The sequence below is a fragment of the Pristiophorus japonicus genome, chromosome 6 (assembly GCF_044704955.1).
Source record: "Pristiophorus japonicus isolate sPriJap1 chromosome 6, sPriJap1.hap1, whole genome shotgun sequence".
NCBI lineage: Eukaryota > Metazoa > Chordata > Chondrichthyes > Pristiophoridae > Pristiophorus > Pristiophorus japonicus.
The window spans coordinates 106,506,298-106,527,634 of NC_091982.1; positions in this window are offsets into that span (position 1 = coordinate 106,506,298).

Here is a 21,337-nt window from a genome sequence, read left to right on the forward strand (position 1 = left end):
CCCGACTCTTTGCTTCCTATCTGCCAACCAGTTCTCTATCCACATCAGTACATTACCCCCAATGCTTTGTGCTTTGATTTTGCACACCAATCTCTTGTGTGGGACCTTGTCAAAAGCCTTTTGAAAGTTCAAATACACCACATCCACTGGTTCTCCCTTGTCCACTCTGCTAGTTACATCCTCAAAAAATTCCAGAAGATTCGTCAAGCATGATTTCCCTTTCATAAATCCATGCTGACTTGGACCGATCTTGTCACTGCTTTCCAAATGTGCTGCTATTTCATCCATAATGATTGATTCCAACATTTTCCCCACTACTGATGTCAGGCTGACCGGTCTATAATTACTCGTTTTCTCTCTCCCTCCCTTTTTAAAAAGTGGTGTTACATTAGCTACCCTCCAATCCATACGAACTGATCCAGAGTCGATAGACTGTTGGAAAATGATCACCAATGCATCTACTATTTCTAGGGCCACTTCCTTAAGTACTCTGGGATGCAGACTATCAGGCCCCGGGGATTTATCGGCCTTCAATCCCATCAATTTCCCTAACACAATTTCCCGCCTAATAAGGATATCCTTCAGTTCCTCCTTCTCACTAGACCCACTGTCCCCTAGTACATCTGGAAGGTTATTTGTGTCTTCCTTCATGAAAGCAAAAGCAAAGTATTTCTTTGTTCCCCATTATAAATTCAGCTGAATCCGACTGCAAGGGACCTACGTTTGTCTTCACTAATCTTTTTCTCTTCACATATCTATAGAAGCTTTTGCAGTCAGTTTTTATGTTCCCGGCAAGCTTCCTTTTGTACTCTATTTTCCCCCTCTTAATTAAACCCTTAGTCCTCCTCTGCTGAATTCTAAATTTCTCCCGGTCCTCAGAATTGCTGCTTTTTCTGGCCAATTTATATGCCTCTTCCTTGGATTTAACACTAATCTTAATTTCCGTTGTTAGCCACAGTTGAGCCACCTTCCCCGTTTTATTTTTACTCCAGACAGGGATGTACAATTGTTGAAGTTCACCCATGTGATCTTTAAATGTTTGCCATTGCCTATCCACCGTCAACCCTTTAAGTATCATTTGCCGGTCTATTCCAGCCAATTCACACCTCATACCGTCGAAGTTACCTTTCCTTAAGTTCAGGACCCTAGTTTCTGAATTAACTGTGTCACTCTCCTTAATAAAGAATTATACCATATAATGGTCACTCTTCCCCAAGGGGCCTCGCACAACAAGATTGCTAATTCGTCCCTTCTTATTACACATCACCCAGTCTAGGATGGCCAGCTCTCTAGTGGTTCCTCGACATATTGGTCTAGAAAACCATCCCTCATACACTCCAGGAAATCCTCCTCTATCATAGTGTTACCAGTTTGGTTAGCCCAATCAATATGTAGATTAAAGTCACCCATGATAACTGCTGTACCTTTATTGCACACATCGCTTATTTCTTGTTTGATGCTGTCCCCAACCTCACTACTACTGTTTGGTGGTCTGTACACTACTCCCACTCGCGTTTTTTGCCCTTTGGTATTCCGCAGCTCCACGCAAACCGATTCCACATCATCCAAGCTATGCAGTAGTAGTTCGAAGATATCCTGCTATCCCGGATACACTCTATGAACTCCTCCTCAAGGCAACTCTGGCCAATTTGCTTTGTCCAATCAAAATTAATGTTAAAATTAACAGGGGAAGATCAGCCTGATAGGGAGGTATAATCCAAAAGGGAGGCTCTGTATGCCCCATAAATGATACCAAGACCTATCAGAGGAGCAGTGGAGCATTTAGAGGTTTAAGAAGCTTTCTGGGGCTTTCTAGGACGGGTTGTGAGAAATAATTTTGATGCTAGCAACCAATGGACCACATACGCCTCCAACTGTCTGTGGTTGTGAAAGTGACCATAGCCATTCATTGTTGGCTGTTGGCTCTCTCCTGTCACCAGCAGGTGATTGCTGTGGATTTGGACAAAAAATTATATTTATACAAGAGTTTTTAGGAATAGGAAAAAGTCTTTACATCGATCCATTCTCATGTCATCCCTCAATCCCTTCTATAGAAATGCATCTATAATAACTTAGATTCCTAAAGCACACAGAAAGTCAGAAGTGGGGACTTTTGCTGATATTTGCAGTGTTCAGTTCCATTCGCAACTCCTCAGATAATGAAGCAGTCCATGTCTGAATGCAACAAGACCTAGATGACAGTCAGCCTTGGGCTGATAAGTGGTAAGTAAAATTCACGCCATACAAGTGCAAGCAATGACTATCTCCAACAAGCGAGAGTCGAACCCCTTTGTGTGATACTTTCAATAACTCAGAGAATTGGGATAGTGCCAGAAAAATGGAGAAAAATGCATGTGGTCCCTTAATTCAAAAAGGGATCAAAGCCAAAAAATCTCTGGGGCCTACAAAATTAATTTGGGCCACTGCCACCCTGAGACCCCCTTCCTGGGTGCCACCCCTCCACAACTTACGTTGCCGGCAGCAGCTTGGCCTGATTTTCAGGCTTCAAACTAGCGAGCTGCATCGACATACCTTTTTGGCAAACTGCAGCTCACCTGCCAAAGTTAAATGAGGCCGGTGCTTCAAAATGACAGAGGCATCTTTGCCTCCCAAATGTCAAAATCTACTCCAATGAGTGTAACTTTGGTGGTGAGAAAGATAATGGGAAGTATTATAAGGGAAGCTATAAAGAGCTATTAGAACCTATTGGGGATACCTAACAAGGCTTCATAAAACAGAGGCCACGTTTGACAAATCTGATCCAACTTTTTGAACAGATGACCAGAATAGTGGATCTGGGAGACCCGATTGACCCTCACCTACTTAGATTTCCAAAGGCTTTCGGTAAGATGCCACATGAGGAAATGTTGGTAAAAGTTTTGTTGCATGGTGTGCAGGGTGATTGAAATGGGAAGATGGATTACAAAGTGGTTAAAAGATCACAAACAAAGGAATATTGGATCTGGTTATGAGTGGACTGTCACAGGATTTAGTGTTAGATCCCTTTCTATTCATAATATTAATTCATGATCTGGAAGAGGGCAATAGATTGCTAATGACACAACATTGCATTGCAATGTCAGAACCTTGGAAGAGGGCAATAGATTGTAAATGGTGGATTTCAATGGATTGAGGCAATGAGACCAAGATTGGCAAGTGATTATCAATGCAAACAAGTGTGCTTATTAATGTGTTGGGTGTTTTTTAAACATAACAGAGTGTGAGGAAGACTTTGGAGTGATCATTGACTGGCTCCTCTTACGTTTGAAAACAGTGTCATGTCAGAAGTCTCCGAGCAATGCAAACAAGGTTCTGGGCTCTATTGCCCAAACCTTTCATTACTAACCGGGATCACAATAATCGGGTTGTGTGAGGCTTTGGTCAGATCTCATCTGAAGCAATGTTTCAGTTTTGGATCAACTTCATCCACCTTGAGAAAAACATTCTCATCTTGACGAAGGGTAACAAGGATGAGCTCTGGCCTGAGGACACCAAGTTATGAAGTTAGACTTGATAATTTGGGTTCGTACTCATTGGAGAGATGGATCTAGGTATTTAAATATCATTAAAGACAAGGACAGCATGAAAGTAGATCATTAAATGATGGGGACTGGTAGAACCAGTGACCACCAAGATAATCTGGGAGAAGAGGGACTAAAGTTGGGTGTCTATAAATTTTGCATCGTCCAGAGGATGACCGACCTGTGGCATACAGTTCCAAAGGAGATAGAGATGACATTGTTTACAGTCCTTCAAAATGGTGTTAAATTAACCTCAGAAAAAAGGGGGAATCACAAAATATGGAAAGTAAATCATACTGAAAAATAATTATTGGGACTTTGGTCTCGGGGCTTTTTTGATTAGTTGTGAGGGGTTGGAGAGAATTTTTGACAGAGTATGCTTGAATTGTGCCTTTCCCAGAGGGATGGAGACTTGATACACAGGGATGGAATCAGTTGCAGGATAAGCTTAGCACCTATGGCTGTGCTGATCTCTTCTAGTTCTAGATACGTAAATATAAACAGGACGCAGGAATGGTGGCTGAAGAGGCATCTACTTGTGTCTTAAATCCAGACAGGCGAGCCCAAGGAGGGCAGGGACAACGCTTTAAAGACACCCTCAAACCCTCCTTGAAAAAATGCAACATCCCTACCAACTTTTGGGAATCCTTGGCCCAAGACCGCTCAAAGTGGAGGGGGAACATCCGAGAAGGCGCTGAACACTTCAAGTCTTCGCCGGGAGCATGCGGAAGCCAAACAAAAAGAGCAGAAGGATTGTACAACAAATCAAGCACCCCACCCACCCATCCCTCCAACCATTGCCTGCCCCACCTGTGACAGAGACTGTAGATCCCACATTGGACTCTTTGGTCACCTTAGAACTCATTTTAGTGTGGAAGTAAGTCATCTCCGACTCCGACTCCTCTAAGAAGAGAAATACAGTTACTCAGTCCAGTAATTTTTAACTTTTGATTCCTTCACCAAAGCGAACAGTTTGTAATATGTCCTTACTATACAGTATAAATGCACACGAGGCCCATACTTGAGAGAAGGTCACTCTGTGACCAGTAACCTTTATTAGCCAGCACTGAAGTATGAAGGTGGGTGGAGCTTCCCCTTTTATACCTTAAAGTCCAGGTTAGGAGTGTCTCCCACAAATTCACCACCTAGTGGTCAATGTTCTCACAGTGTACAACTTAGGTCAGTTTATACATTGAGTTACAATGACAGTTAAATACATGACATCACCTCCCCCCGCAAAGTCTTATTGGGATCACAGGTTAAGTTTCTCTGGTGGTTTACGCTCCCTTGTAGAACGCCTGAGTTGGGGCTCCGGTTGTTGGGCGCTAGCCTGAGTGTCTGCTGTTTGCAGTGCCTCAGGCCTGTCTGAACTGCCCACAGTAACTGGGCTCTCCACCGCTTGGTTCTGCTGTTCGGTCACTTATGGAGGAGTGAACTCTACATCGTGTTCTTCCTCTGCTTCTTCTATGGGGTTGCTGAACCTTCTTTTTGTTTGACCCACGTGTTTGCGGCAGATTTGTCCATTGGTAAGTTTAACTACCAGAATCCTATTACCCTCTTTGGCAATCACAGTGCCTGTGAGCCATTTAGGCCCTGCAGCATAGTTGAGGACAAAGACATCAATACATCGCACTCTCGCATTCCCGTCATGGTAGTCACATTGTGACTGGTGCCTGCTCTCAACAATTTCTTTCATGGTGGGGTGTATAAGGGATAACCTGGTTTTGAGCGTCCTTTTCATTAGCAGCTCTGCTGGTGGGACCCCTGTGAGCGAGTGTGGTCGGGATCTATTGGCCAACAGGTGGCGTGATAAGCGGCTTTGTAGGGAACCCCCTTGGTTTCTGAGCATCCCCTGTTTGATTATCTGCACTGCTCATTCCGCCTGGCCATTTGAGGCCGGCTTGAACGGTGCCGTTCTGACATGGTTGATACCATTTGCCATGAAGTCCTGGAATTCAATGCTTGTAAAGCATGGGCCATTGTCGCTGACCAAGACGTCTGGTAGACCATGGGCGGCGAACATTGCCCGTAGACTTTCTACCGTGGCAGATGATGTGCTTGAATTGTGAATGTCACACTCGATCCATTTGGAGTAGGCGTCTACTACAACCAAAAATATTTTTCCCATGAAAGGACCTGCTTAGTCCACATGGATGCATGACCATGGCTTGGCGGGCCAGGACCAGGGGCCCAGCTGGGCACACGTGTTGCACCTGCGAACACAAAGTTCCAGGTCTGCATCTATCCCTGGCCACCAAATGTGTGATCTGGCAATTGCCTTCATCATGACAATGCCTGGGTGCTCATTGTGGAGTTCTCTGATGAACATCTCTCTGCCCATCTGGGGCATGACTACTCGTTTTCCCCATAGTAGGCAATCGGCCTGAATCGAGAGTTCATCCTTGCGCCTGTGAAATGTTTTGAATTCCTCAGGGCATGCCCTGTACGTGGCTGCCCAGTCCCCATTCAGGTCACATTTCTTGACTAAAGACAGTAGCGTGTCTCTATTTGTCTAGACTTTAATCTGACGGGCTGTCATGGGTGAGCCTTCACTTTCGAAAGCTTCAACAGCCATGACCATCTCAGCAGCATGCTCGGTTGCCCCCTCGGTGGTGGCTAGTGGGAGCCTGCTGAGTGCATCGGCGCAGTTTTCAGTGCCTGATCTGTGCCGAATTGTGTAGTCACAGGCGGCTAACGTAAGTGCCCACCTCTGTATGCGGGCCGATGCATTTGCATTTATGGCCTTGTTGTCGGCCAAAAGGGACATTAGGGGTTTGTGATCTGTCTCCAGCTCAAATTTCCTGCCAAACAGGTACTGGTGCATTTTTTTTTACAGCATATACACATGCAAGCGCTTCCTTTTCTACCATCCCGTATCCCCGTTCTGCCTGGGACAAACTTCTGGAGGTGTAAGCTAGTGGCTGTAACTGATCCTTGGCATTAACATGCTGCAACACACACCCGACCCCATAGGACGACGCGTCGCATGTTAAAACGAGTTTCTTACATGGGTCATATAGCGTTAACGGATTGTTGGAGCATAACAAATTTCGTGCTTGATCAAAAGACCTTTCCTGGCTGTCCCCCCAGACCCATTCATGACCTTTGCGTAGGAGCACGTGTAGCGGCTCTAACAGCGTGCTCAATTTAGGAAGAAAGTTACCAAAATAGTTCAGGAGCCCCAGGAACGAACGCAGCTCTGTCATGTTATGGGATCTGGGTGCTCTCTGGATCGTTTCTGTTTTGGACGCAGTAGAGCTGATCCCGTCTGCTGCTACCCTCATCCCCAGGATTTCTACCTCTGGAGCTAGGAAATGTACTTCGCCTTTTTCAGTCGCAAACCTACCCGGTCCAGTCTGCGTAGCACCTCCTCCAGGTTGCGGAGGTGTTCTTCAGTATCACAACCCATGATGAGGATGTCATCTTGAAAAACCATTGTCCTTGGAATTGACTTGAGGAGGCTTTCCATATTTCGTTGAAAGATCGGGGCGGCCGAGCGAATCCCAAACGGACATCTGCTGTACTCAAACAACCCCTTGTGTGTCGTGATTGTGGTCAGCTTCTTTGACTCACTCGCCAGCTCCTGGGTCATGTAAGCTGAGGTCAGGTCCAATTATGAAAAAGTTTGCCACCGAATAGTGTCGCAAAGAGGTCCTCCGCTCTCGGTAGCGGGTACTGGTCTTGGAGTGACACCTGATTGATGGTGGCCTTGTAATCGCCACATATCCTGACCGACCCATCCGTCTTGAGCACTGGCACAATCGGGCTCGCCCAGTCACTGAAGTCGACTGGCGAGATGATGCCTTCCCTCAGCAGGCAGTCCAATTCACCTTCTATCTTTTCCCGCATCACATACGGCACCACTCTGGCCTTGTGGTGTACTGGCCTGGCGTCTGGGTTTATGTGAATCACTACCTTGGTCCCCATGAAAATGGCAATGCCGGTTGAAATAGTTAGTCAAATTTGTCCAGGACCTGTGAGCATGAAACTCGCTCCACAGAAGAAATTGCATTGACATCGCCCCATTTCCAGTTCATGACAGCCAGCCAACTCCTCCCCAGCTGTGCGGGACCGTCCCCCAGGACAATCCAGAGTGGCAACCTGTTCTCCGAATCTTTGTGGGTCATGACTACCGTGGCGCTGCCTAGCACCGGAATGATCTCCTTTGTATATGTCCGTAGCTGTGTGTCAATTGGCAATAATTTTGGCCTCCTGGCCTTGGACGCCCACAACTTGTCAAACTGTTTGATACTCATCAGTGACTGGCTGGCCACTGTGTCTAGCTCCATTGATACTGGGATACCATTGAGGAGCACTTTCATCATTATCGGTGGCGTCCTGGTGTATGAACTGTATATGTGCTCCACATGAACTTGCTGAACTTCAGCTTCCAGCCATTTCCCACAGTGTCCATTTAGCCTTGTAGGGCTTACATCGGGCCCGTCCTCCTCGTACATCAACCTGGCTGCAGGCTTCCAGCACAGACGCGCCAAGTGACCGCTGACGTTGCAGTTTCTGCAGGTATATTGCTGATACCTGCAAACTCTGGCTGTGTGTTTGCCTCCACACCTCCAACATGAGCCGTTGTTGCAAACAAAAGGTCCATTACCAGTCGATCATTTCTGACTGTCTCTGTAACTGTCTTTAAAAGCATCATTGACAGGTGTTGATGGCCCCATTACTGGCCGCATTGTCCCTTGCGATGGCATGATTCGCCGTTCAGCTAGCCATTGTCTCTGTTGAATTCCCACTTTGGGTTCGACTACATGCTCGGGCATGTCCGATTGCCCCTGTCTGCCTGGAGAACTGTGTGCCGTGTTAACAACGTTGACTCCCTATCCATTTGCTGCATTTAAACCAAGATTTTTGTCAAACGTCATTCTGGTCTCTTCCTCCCCTGAGATAAATGTCTGGGCCATCAAAGCCGCCATTTCCAGGGTCAAGTCTTTGGTCTTAATCAGTTTCCTGAAAACCCCAGCGTGCCCGTTGCCCTCAATAAAAAAGTCTCACAGCATCTCTGCTCTGCATGCATCTGGGAACTTACATAGGCTCACCAGTCGCCGGAGGTCTGTCACGAAGTCTGAACGCTTTGCCCTTCTCGCCGCCAATGCGTGTAAAACCAGTGTCTCGCCATGTGCATGCTGCTCGCCGGTTTAAAGTGTTCCCCGATCAACTTACTGAGCTCTTCAAAAGTCTTGTCCGCTGGCTTTTCTGGCGTTAGAAGGTCCTTCATCAGGGAATACGTCCTGGATCCACAAACCGTCAGGAGCTGAGCCCTGCGTTTGTCGGCCGAATCCTGTCCCAGCCATTCCTTAGTGATGAAACTTTGCTGTAGTCTCACAATAAAATCGTCCCAATCATCACCAACACAGTACCTCTCTTCTGTGCTGCTAGTGGCCATGCTTGCGTGGTTTAAATCCCAGTTTCTCGTCGCCAATAATATGTCCTTACTATATAGTATAAATGCACACGAGGCCCATACTTGAGAGAAGGTCACTCTGTGACCAGTATCCTTTATTAGCCAGCACTGAAGTGATGAAGGTGGGTGGAGCTTCCACTTTTATACCTGAAAGTCCAGGTTAGGAGTGTCTCCCACAAGTTCACCACCTAGTGGTCAATGTTCTCACGGTGTACAACTTAGGTCAGTTTATACATGGGTTACAATGACAGTTAAATACATGACAGTTTACTTGAATCAATTTTGTTAAAACCCTTCATAATCTTGAAAGCTTCAAATAAATCTCCTCGAAGCCTTCTATTCTCCAAAGAAAACTATCCAACTTCCTTGACATGTGTACTCAAGAAGTGACAGAAGCAGTGTTCTATAAGGCCGAATGATCCATGTTGGGTTGGTTAGAGGCAATAACAGTTTTATGTCAATACTAGCTTCCCCCAAAATGGTGACTGTATACATGTGGAGATATAAAAAGAAATACTTGCATTTCTATAAGGGAGTAATTATTTGCACTGCGTTTTTTCTGCGCATGCATCTGTCAAGCTCTGTTCCTCAATGCCTCCTGCCCAACCGGAAGTGCGGCTCCGCTCTCATTCCACGCGGCCATGAGCGGCGGTGGGCAGAGAAGCGGCGAGGGGCTGAGAGTGGGGTGGAAGAGGGAGAGAGAGACTGGGGGAGAGAGGGAGACTGGGGGAGAGAGAGAGAGCCACTGGGGGAGAGAGAGTGACTGGGGGAGAGAGAGAGAGTCACTGGGGGAGAGAGAGAGAGTCACTGGGGGAGAGAGAGAGACTGACTGGGGGAGAGAGAGAGAGACTGACTGGGGGAGAGAGAAAGAGTGACTGGAGGAGAGAGCCAGAGACTGGGGGAGAGAGGGAGAGTGACTGGGGAGAGAGAGAGTGATTGGGGGAGAGAGAGAGAGACTGGGGGAGAGAGGGAGAGAGTGACTGGGGAAGAGAGGGAGAGAGTAACTGGGGGAGAGAGGGAGAGAGAGAGACTGGGGGGAGAGAGGGAGAGAGAGACTGGGGGAGAGAGAGACTGGAGGGGGGGGGAGAGAGAGAGAGAAAGAGAGAGACTGGGGAAGAAAGAGAGAGGGAGTGAGAGATTGGGGGGAGAGAGCGAGAGTGTGACATGGGGGAGAGAGAGAGAGAGTGACATGGGGGAGAGAGAGAGACTGTGGGAGAGAGAGAGAGAAACTGGGGGAGAGAGGGAGAAAGTGATTGGGGGAGAGAGCGAGAGAGTGACTGGGGGAGAGAGAGAGAGAGATTGGGGGAGAGAGGAGAGAGAGAGACTGCGGGAGAGAGGGAGACTGGGGGAGAGAGAGAGGCTGGGGGAGAGAGAGACGGGGAGAGAGAGAGACTTGGGGGAGAGAGATGGAGAGGAGAGACACGGGTGCGGAGGGGGGGGGGGGTGATTGGAGGGCATAGAGGGAACTCAGGGAAGACGGATCACATTCTTTCAACCCCCTACAAGGGCCATCATTGGATTGGATGAAATCCAGAAGACACAACACTTACTATTCACTTCATACCCAATGAACATGTTAACAATCCGTACACAATGCCCCGGGGTGACCAGGAGTTAAGGTCATGCACTTGCCCTGGTGTAAGGAGGACTGGGGGAGGATGCACTTGGACTGGGGTAAGGCACTTTGGCTGGGGGAGGCATGCACTTGGAGGGTAAGGCAGTTTGACTGGCCCTTGCTGTCTTCTGGGGAGCTCTGTCCTCTTTCGCTTCAGGAAGTCAAAGTGGATCGAGTTACAACTTGAAAGTCGGTGAGACCTTGGGATGGGCGGTTCCAGTTACACATTCCAGTGAAACTTCATGGTTTGGCTTATCCTCCAAGGGGACCAATTATAGATAAAGGGTGGAGCATGGCGGCCATTTTCACAGTACAAATAAGCGCGTCCTTTCTATAACGCCTTTCAGGACATCCCAAAGCATTTTACAACCAATTAAGTACTTTTGAAATAGGAAGTGGACAACAAGATCCCACAAACAGCATTGAGATAAATGACAAGATAATCTGTTTTAGTGATGTTGGTTTAGGGGATAATTATTGGCCAGGACACTGGGGAGACTTCCCTGCTCATCTTTTACATCCACCTGAGAGGGCAGCCATCTTTGGTTTTATGTCTTATTTGAAAGACGTTATACAGTAAATCCAATGGTGCACATCAGCTGTAAGGGCTTCTATTCTTTAATATGCAGGTTATCTGTGATGCTCAGCAAAAAAATCTTCAGGGCAAATGTGAAATATTCTCCACGCATGAATAATTTATCCTTAACCAATCACTTGGTCCTGGGTTATTTGAGGGGAAAACTAATTGCAAATCTGCTTTTGGAGGATTCGTGACTGGTTGAAACCTTTGCTTCTGATCTTGCTGCACAACGCAGAGATGTCAGCCCAACACAAGTACAACATGGCATGTAAATAAAGCAATCTATCAGCAAATGTCAGTGTTCTCAAATAGTGACTTCAGCTGGGGGGAAGATGGGGAAGAAGAGGGATTTTTTTCATTATGAGCTGCTTAATATGTGCAAAATATGTGCAAAATCTTTGTAGTGTGCTGCAACATTCAAGGAAGTCTCTAGCTAGACATCAATGATCTGTCCTGTGTCCAAACTGTGGAATGCAATAATCTATGCCAACAGAGGATGAGCCACAGAAGATTTTGCATGCAAGGGAATGTATAATAATGTATTGCAGTTACAGCTATTTAGAAGGTCAAATGCTCTCGAATCCCGCTCTATGGGGGTGAAATTGGACACAGGTGAAGATGCCAAGGCAGAATAACATTTACCACCTGTTTTACAACTGAACTGAATATTGGGCAGGTGCATAATGGGTGACCGATGCGATGCCTCATGTTTAGTGTCCAATTTCACGCCCTATGTGTGCATTGAAGAAGAATCACATTTGAAATCCGCAAAATATATTGGTCACATATCGCATCCCAGAACAATTTATTAATAATACAACTGCATTATAAATGTATATACCCACTGTGACTATTCTTTGGGCCTAGGTTTTTTGAATTTCTTACCTTGTGACCTTTATGTGGTAGGTGGAAAGTATCACATTTAACCAGGAAATTACATTTTGTGATGGGAGGTGGGACATGAGTGCTTTGAATAATTCCACAGGAGGCTCAACATCTTTAATAGGGGCTTGTGTGAATATGTGATTCACACTCCAGCTATTCAGAGAAAAGCAAGGAATCTCCTGCTGTCATGGCCAACATTTCACCCACAACTTGGGAAAACATCTGAAAAGGAAAAAAATAAATGAATATGGAGAAAAGCTATGAAAATGGGACTGTGAATAGCTCTTTCTTTCAGCGGGATGATGGGCTGAACATCCTCCTTCTGTGCTGTAAATTAGAATCATAGAATGATACAAACAGAAGGGAGCCATTTGGCCCATCATGCCTGTGATAGCTCTTTGAAATCTGTCCAATTAGTCCCACTTGCCTGCTCTTTCCCCATAGCCCTGCAAATCCCCCCCTTCAAGTATTTATCCAATTCCGTTTTGAAAGTTACAACTTAAATCTGCTTCCTCCATGCCTTCAGGCAGTGCATTCCAGATCATAACAACGTGCTGCGTATAAAATTCTCCTCTGCACTCTTTCTAAGGCCTTGAGATCCTTCCTAAAGTCTGGTGCCCAGAATTAGACACAATACTCAAGCTGATGCCGAACCAGTGATTTATAAAAGTTTAGCAGAACTTCCTTGCTTTTGTACTCTATGCCTGTTTATAAAGTCAAGGTGTATGCTTTTTAACAGCCTTCTCAAATGGTCCTGCCACCTTCAAAGATTTGTAAACTTAAATCTCCTGGACTCTCTGTGCCTTTAAAATTGTGCCATTTAGCTTATATTGCCAAATTCTATGATTTGATCAACCAAAATCATTAAAAATAAAAGTAACTGACCATTCACATCAATAGTCAAAGCACTTCAAATCATTCATTGTACGTGAAGCAGTTTGCAGTGTAAGAGGCTGTATCAAGGCAAATGGGGGCGAAATTGCCCCTCGACCCAATTGGGGGCAGTAACCTTCTGGGGCCGGGACTTTTATTGTCCGGCCCAGAAGTCCGGCCCTCGACACGGAATTGGGCCTACCGCCCCTTAAAGGAAGCGGAGCGCTGTGGCTGGCCGAACCAGTGATATATAAAAGTTTAGCATTCCTTTGGGGCCGGTCCCGGGGCGGTTGTGCGGCGCTAAGGCACTACAACTCTCCTTCCATTAAAGGGGAGGGCTGCTGCGCACTCTGCATGGCCCTTTGGTGGCCGCCACTGGGCTGCCAGGGCAACGTGAGACCGGGCTAACCAGATGGGGGCCCAGACCATGCTAAGGCCGCCATATGGACGGACCCGAGAGTCGGCCGACTAACAAAGATGGTGGCCCGGAGCCCTGCAGACCTCCCGTTTAAATAACGCCCCGAGAGCGGATATCCGCTAGCTTCGCGACCCATGATGCTGGCGTTGACATCTGCCCGTGCCAGCCTCACGACCCACGGGGTGTAAAGGGGTCGGCGCGGGGTGGTGAGGGGTCACCGCGCATGGTGATGATGTCATCGCCGGTTGTGTAGCGGCCTGGGACGCTAGCCACAGGGCAGGGCACATCCGAGATGGCACCACCCAATGCTCTGGGTCAATTTCCAGTGGGGTGTAGCACCCCCCACCCCTGGGTGAAAACTGCCTTGCACCTCGTTAGTGCTCCCCACCGGAGGCGCTAATGGGGTGCATAAAGGGAGCAATATTGCCCCCAGATGTTTCTTGTTTTATTTTTGAATGGTTGGGGTCAATTTTAAGTACCCCTTGATGGGAAGAGAAGGGTGGTTTAATCGTCAAATCCTCAAAGTCTGACCCCAACCCGCCATGCACATGCCTGTTTCTAATTTAACCTTGGCGGATATGGTGGCATTGGAGTAACCTGCTCTGGAGAGGCGTGTCCATCATTGTAATATTTAAATATGGCTCCTTTCCTGAGATTTTGGCAGTGATTTGAAATTAACACCTCCTAGTCGAGTTTCCTGACGTTCAGGAAACTTGTCAGTGAATGGGAGCCAAGACTGAGCAGGACTTTATGGGGATGGTTAATAGTCAGGAGTCCAGATAGGCATAAAGGATCGCTTCTCCTAGCTGCTTTCTCTGTTCCCTCTGGGACATGGTTTGGTGAAAGTACATGTTGTGAGAGATTTATTTGTACAGTTTGCAGGTATCACACAGAAAACATCAGGATAGCTGGTTCTCAGTGCCATGGCTGCTTTAGATTGGACTTCGGACAATCAGCATCATCAGCAGCAGCAAGGGAGATGCAGGTGGACAAGGGAGGGGTCGAGTTCGCAGGAGGCACTACCCATGTAACAGGGTCTGCACACAGAGGCTCAGCTTGCTTGACCTCTCGGAAGAGCAGAGCTTCCGAATGCTGAGATTGTCGCGTCAGGTGGTGGGAGACATCTGCAGCCTCCTAGCAGAAGACCTGCTCCCTGCTGGACCTGGCAGTCACGCATTACCAGTGGTTGTGAAAGTCACCACCTGAATTATTTTGCCTTTGGTTCCTTCCAGTGCGCTACTGGCGACATATCAAGGGTCTCGCAGTCGGCTGCACATAAATGCATATGGCAGGTGATGGATGGATTGTTTGCCTAGGTTGGGAGTTATGTAAACTTCCCCTGTGATGACAATATAATGACATGTATTTGAAGAGAACTAATTTTCAGGATATTGGAGAGAAAGCTGGGGTGTGGGACTAAATTGGACAGTTCTTTCATAGAGGCACAACAGGCTGAATTACCCTCTTCTGCGCTGTAACATCTATGATACTAATAGCCAGAGTGGGCAATTGGATTCGCGACTCTGGCTGGATTCCAACAGGTACAGGGTGCCATTGATTGCACACACGTGGCAATCCGAGAACCCTCAGATCAACCAGGAACATTCGTCAACCGCAAGAGATTTAATTCCATCAATGTTCAGCTGGTGTGCAACCACAAGAAATGCTTCATGCAGGTCTGCACCAGACTCCCAGGGAGCTGCCCTGGTGATTTCATCCTGCAGCAGTCCAACATCCCAGACCTGTTCAGACCTGGAAGCACACTAAAGGGGTGCCTGCTAGGTGACAAAGGATACTCTCTTCAAACCTGGATGATGACATTCTGAGGAACCCCACCAATGAACACCATGGGGCCAAAATTGCCCCATTTTTGTGCCCAATGGGAGGCATTACTGGGGCACAATGGCCTTTTTGCCCAGGGGTGGCGTCGATAGTGCCGCGGGAGAAATTGCGCCAGAGATTTTGAGGGCGATTTGCCAGTAGCGCTGTGCCCCACGGTTAGCACTTCGGGCTGGCATGCAACAGGCGATGATGCCATTGCAGTGTGCTGACCCTTTTGCGCCCTGCGCCGACCCCATTGTGGCCCATGGGGGAAATTGCCCCGTTGGCCGCGAGGCAGGCATGGGTCAATATCAGCGCCAGCTTTGTGGGGCACCGACATCCACCTGGGGCGCCCCTTAAAGGGGAAGCGGTGTGTGCCCCAGGCCGGCATTTTATTTTGTCGGCCTAATCTTTGGTCGGCCTGACAATGGCAGCCCTTGCCTCGACCAAACCGCAATCATGCAGCCCAGTACTCATCTTTGGGTGCCGGACCGCTGGCCTGGTCAAGTGTCTTCCTGGTGACCCAGTGGCAGCCACCGAGAGTGCAGTGTGTGCAGCGGCCCACCCCTTTAACTGAAGTTGTAATGTGTTAGCCGAGATTCTGTGTAGCACTGACCTCTTCAGTGCAGCACTGGACTCAGCACCATGCTGACGTCCCGGGGGTACCCCTCCAACAATGCAGCGCTCCACCGTGTTTGAGGGGAGCAAAGCCCAATTCCATGCTGGGGGCGGGACTCCATGCCCAGACGGTATAAGTCCTGAGCCCGGAAGGTTACCGCCCCTAAACAGAGCGTGTGGCAATTCTGGCCTCCAGGAGTGTTACACCGCGAGCCATATGACAACCAGATGTGCCATCGAGCAAGCCATTGGCATGCTCAAGATATACTTTAGGTGCCTGGACAGGTCTGGAGACACCTTTCAGTACTCGCCAGCGAGGGTCTCTAGGATAATTATGGTGCTCTGTGTTCTGCACAACATAGCACAGCAGCGAGGACTAGAGGTGGAGGAGGAGCAGGCCGCTCAGCACTCTTCATCTGATGAGGATTCCAATGAAGAGGAGGAAGAGGTTGAAGACCAGCCGATCACATTGCTGCTTCAGATAATAGGGATGCCCTAATAGCTCGAAGGTACAGCTAGTCACTCACACTGGACCAAATTAACTATCGCATTCCCTGCCCCCGCCCACCTTCACTGACACAAAGCAGTCCTGCAACCAAACATCCACCAATTGGTTTCAGTCAATTGATGTCTTCACATTCATCACCAAGCAACTGAAAACTCGAGTTAGCACTTGGTGAGCAAAAATGGTGAACATGGGAAAGTGGTGCAAATTAATCAATTATAATTGACTTAATAAACTAAAGATACTTACAAAACATTTTCATAAACACCCATGTGCATACCCTCGGTGAACTATAAAGCCTTTCTTTTTCTTTCCCCACCCCTCCCACATGGTACAACCACTGTGGCTTCAGCACATATAGCAGCAGGCTGCTCTGTTCCTTGCGTTGACTTCTTTGGTGTTTGTGTCCGATGACCTCAGGGTGTTGGAGCCCTGCCAAAGACTGCTTCTCCTGTGCCTGTGCAGGTCAGCCTGGACCAGTGGGAGACGAGGCAGCACGTCACATACTGACTGAGGTGAGGGGCTGGGCGGCAATGGGTGAGAAGTGCAAACGCTTTGAGAGAAGTTCCCACTTTCATCTCTCCTATCGCCATCGTCTCTCTCTCTCTCTCTCCTGGGCCACCAGCACATCACTCCTGCCTCTCCGTGGGACAGATGTTTGGAGTAGATCAGTGATGCCTTGCAGGCCACAGCTAAGTTATCTGACATCCTGTTTAAAGAGGTAGAAATGTTGGCATCCATAGTTTGCACATCCGCCGTCGGGGTCTGCAGGGGCTGATTAGTGTTCGATGATTCAAGTTCCGCAGAGGAAGCCTCCGACATCAATCCACAAATGTTTGAGCTGGACTCCTCCAACCTCTCTGAGATTGTTGAAAGTGTGCCAGGCAGGACTGCCATTTCCTTGCACAGTTGCTGCTGACCCTCTATCATTCTCCTTTGCGTTGATGCCCCTCGGGGTTCTGCATCGTTGTCCAGCTTGGAGAGGACTGCGCCCTCTGAGATGGACTCCACAGCAACCAGCACTCTCTGTTCATGTTCACTTATGAACTGTGATTCATCAGGTAAGAACCCAACTAATTCTCAAACAGGACCCACTGATGTGCTCGTGTCTGCGCTGGTGCCTGGAGCGCATGTGTCCTGTGACGGGAATGAACTCCTCTGAGGAATCGCCGACTGCAAAGGGAAGGGGCTCGTGTTCGTCATGTGATGGCCCTGGAGGAGAGATGAGACAGTATGGTTTAGTCATGGGAATGTATAAATGTTGAAATGCACATTGTTAAGGTGATCATATTTCATTCGGTGCTGAATGCAAGTCAACGTGACTGAGTCTTGTATAAGATGTGCGTCGGAGAGATTTAATGCTGTCACCATGCGACAATGAACTATCAGTCTCTCCATCTCCGATGTTCAGGGACGCTGACATGCCACTTATCTCTACTGCCTTCTGCTTTGCATCTGTTAGCACCACAATCTGTGGTGGACTACCTGAAGTTCACTCTCTCTCCCTTGTATTTTGGGCTGTCTGCTCCTGCAAAGCGGACACGACAGACCTATGAGTGTCTGTAAGGCACATGTGCATCTGCTGGATGCAGTGCATTCTGTGAGGGTGACTGTCAGGCAGATGCCTCGCCAGTGCCACTAGCATGCATTTGGGGACATGTGCTGAGAATCGGGGGAGCTGACTAAGGTGGAATCACATTGCATAAGGATTGGGGTGAGTGGTTGTGGTGGATGGAGGAAGGGGGTGTTTAAATGGAGCGATGGGTGCTGCTGAAGTTTAAGTATCTGAGGTGCAGTACTTTCTATTCTGTTGATCTACCACAACTCTCAGGTTCTGAAGGATGTGAAAGAGTACGCCTCACCAAACAGAGTGAGGTGAGTTTGAAACTTTGCTCACCTTTCCTGATCTGGTTAGGTCATTTAAAATGTTCCCTGCACTAGTATCGTGTCCTCATCGTAACAGTCCTTCTGCTCACCTTCTTCGTTATGGCAGCATGCTTATTTCTCCATTACCCGTCCGGTACTGCACCCAGCAATACATCAAGGGATGCTCATTAAAGCGGGTCGCAGCCTTTTCCCTCCCAGATTCCATTTCTACTACTAGTTATCAAATATAATTCAACCCACGCCTCCAAATTCCATTTGTGTATTGGCCCTTTTGAGGTCAAATCACGACATGCGGGTCTGCATCATGCCCACTCACGTGCATTGCGCCCAGCACCCCCCCCCCCCTCCCATCTTCCCGCCCCACTCAGATCCTGGCTCTACGTTAATATCAACCTCAACTGTCCAGATTAATCCTGTTTGGAGTGGAACTCGTAGATTGAGAGCTACACAATTAAACTGCTTAATTTTTGTCAAATGTACTTTTGTTTGCTGCAAGGACTACAAGACCTGATTTAGAAATTGACTCTCCTGAGAAAGGATAGGTGATTGGAATAGAGCTGTGAGACTTAGAATCACATAATGATACAGCTCAGCCGGAGGCCATTTCATAACTATAATTAACAAGTAGGAATGTCCACAGAGTAAAGACAACCAAAGTTGACATCAAAGTCCTTAAAGCAATAGATGGCTGATGCATCTAATGAACACTCTCATTGAAATAAGGTAGTATTATCTGGTATAAACAAATAAAGATCCTCCTATAGTCAAACTAGCTTGATGATAAGCTTTGTGATAGTGTGTCGCAAATCTCAGAGCTTTGTTGACAAGTGATGCAAATTAAGTCTAAGGCTGGATCTCCTGAAGGACTGTCAGAGTGATTCTAAATCAACTTGGCATCAGGGTGAATGTTGAAAGCTCTCTATCTCAGCCCATAAATGAGGCAATTTTCTTCATGCCTGACCACTGGGTCAGAAGAGTGCCTTGTAACAAATTGGGTACTTGATAGGAGACAGTACAGAAACTTTATGAAAGTGCAATCTTGGTATGTATTTGGCAAGCTGCCAAATTGAATATGTGAGGGATATTAAAGAAACACATTTGCAATTAATTTTAGATACCTGGAATGCAGCCAGACAAACCAGTCATGTGGTATAACCTTGACCTCTGCAGAATCTAGACATCTGGATGGGTTATGTAGACAGAACTGGTGCCCTAATTACTGCCAAGATAGCTGACATTGATTAGTTGTCAGCCAGGATCAGGAGTTGAATCTCATTGGGAATACTAGAGAGGAAGAAAGCAATGCTGAGTCCTGCAAATGTCAGATCCTACAAAATGGTTGACATGGAGAGTTTCTCTTTCAGGGTAGATGATACCCATAATACAGGATCATAGATTTACTTCAGTGATTGTGACATGAAGGAGAATCATATCTGAGAAAGGGTAATATAGCAGATTTATTAAACCCAGCACCCAGGTGACACCCAGGTGACAAGAGGAATAGGGAATAATAACATCTGAGTGCCTAAAAAGGTGAGGTATCCATTGGATAATTTTGATGGAAGACCAACTTCTCACTAGTACCCGAGGAACCTGCGTTTTTATCTCTCTCTCCCTCTTCTCTCTCTCTCGGAGATGAGACTGAGATAAATTTATGCTAAAGGTCTTAATTCCTCCCATATCTAAACAAAGACATGTGTTGGAGCCACATTGATTTTGAATAATAATACTTTTTCTAGAACAGGTAACTGAAGATGAATAAATTAAAGATTCAGTAGGTCTTGGAAGCTTTGGGGGACAGGGGGTGGGGGGATGGGGTGGAGAGACGGAGTATTACAAAATGGATGACTTATGTATTGTACTTGCCTGTCTAAGAGGAAAGAAATGAAATACAAGTCAACCCAAGCTCTACCTGTGTACTTGTGCTGCGGATTCACCATTTGCACTGGTAGATCTCTGAGGACTCTGCTAAGGAATTGTACATGTTTTGAAGAACCAAAAGAAGGTAGAAATGCATCTTGGGATATGGGGTGCAAGGGAATAAAGAAGTAACACATAGTGGATTTACCCTTTCTCTGATTGGTCAGAGAAGTGTTAAGTAACCTAATTATTGCACAAATACTTTGAAAAATAATACACTAATTTATAATCTAGTTAGATAACAATTTAAATTGGCCAAGGAATTTTCATGCACCTGAATAGCAATAGATCGGTTTCACTGACAAAAATATGATTTTTATGTTGTTTTTTCTATCAATGATATATTTACAGACATTCAGAAACATGAAGGAAACATTGGCCAAAGAGAATAAACTGTGAAGGTAGAAATATCTCATTTGGTGAAGTCAATCCAGATGGATTTAAAAATTATTCATGAAAGAGTTATGCCTCCTACTTGCTTGCATATTGATATTTAATAAACTGAGTTCATCATTACAAAATGTTTGCACCCACTTTTAGGTTAATAATACAATTTATTATTTTATGCATTTGAAAGATTGTAAGAATTTGTGTGAGCAACAGCTTAATATAAATATTTGCATTGTCCTAATTTCTGTGCTATGATTGTGCTTCACACACTTGATATAATTTTTGAAGCAGTACTGTATAACACTATGAAGGAAAATTACTCACATTCATGGGTTTTGGAAAAAAAAAGTCTGAAACCATTTTTTGGTAACTTACCTAAAACAGAAATTTTTGAATTTATTAAAGTAATAGCAATCAAGAAAAAACTGCCATCTATGATTTTTAACTTCACGTTTTTCATTTTGTATTTCCTCAGTCTAATTTCCATCTGTAAGCAATTCTTGAACCTAGAGATGTTCCAATTGTGTCTAGGCTGGAATTGATGAAAGTAGACAGATGATGATTCGAATATGATATTTTGTCACAAAATGAACACACATGTTTATAATGAATGAGACATCTGTATGCCAAGTTGTACGGTGTGGAACGTCCCATGTACATGTACTGGAATATGTTCGAGATACATACCCCTTTTTTGTGAGTGATTAGAAGGAGAACAACATCAGTAGATTTTCTGCCCAAAATGCAGCAGTATTAGAGTACATGTAAAGAATGTGTGCATTAATCATATCAGATTTACTGCTGCACACTGAATTCTACCAGCAATTGGGCTCTGCTGGTTTTAAAATGTGAGTTTAAATGGTCTGTTCATTATAGTCTGTTACT